This window comes from Meleagris gallopavo, chromosome Z (assembly GCF_000146605.3).
Source record: "Meleagris gallopavo isolate NT-WF06-2002-E0010 breed Aviagen turkey brand Nicholas breeding stock chromosome Z, Turkey_5.1, whole genome shotgun sequence".
NCBI classification, from domain to species: Eukaryota; Metazoa; Chordata; class Aves; order Galliformes; family Phasianidae; genus Meleagris; species Meleagris gallopavo.
This window is the reverse complement of record NC_015041.2, coordinates 45,094,199-45,094,789: the sequence shown is the minus strand read 5'-3', so window position 1 is coordinate 45,094,789 and position 591 is coordinate 45,094,199.

Here is a 591-nt window from a genome sequence, read left to right as displayed (position 1 = left end):
GCAGCTGCGGGAGGACGCGCTTTGTGCTCCGATGGGGGGCAAAAGGGTGTGCGGGAAAGCATGGGAATGCAGTTGTCCTCGCTCCCTCCGGGCTTCTATGGGCACTTTCAGCAACTTTACTCCTTCTCCTCAAATGTAAGGGCTTACACGCAAGGAGAACGGGTGCTGAGCGCATCTCACCGCAGCAGACGCGCACAGGCGAACGCGAGGCGCGAGCCCTCTGCCCGCCCTAGCCGGGCTGACCGTGCCTGCAGGATTCATACGCATCCTTCACCCGAACAGTGTCGGTTACCGCTGAGGTAAAAGAGGCAGCCAGGGCTGAACACCCAACTCCTGCACAGGATGGGTGCAAGTTAGGAGGGAGAAGAGGAACGCCGGCATGCACGTACACAGCCAAGGTGACCAACAAAGAAAGAGAAAGCTGAGGTGCAGCACAAAGCGGGAAGGGACTTTTCGCCTCTTATTTCCACAGGCTGGTGGTGGTGGGCAGCGGCGGCTCTCCAGCAGAGCAATGCCAGGCTCAAGGGGAAGGAATGCCCCGAGTTACGCGCGGCGCCCGGACAAACTTCGGGCGGGGGCCGAGGCCACGCA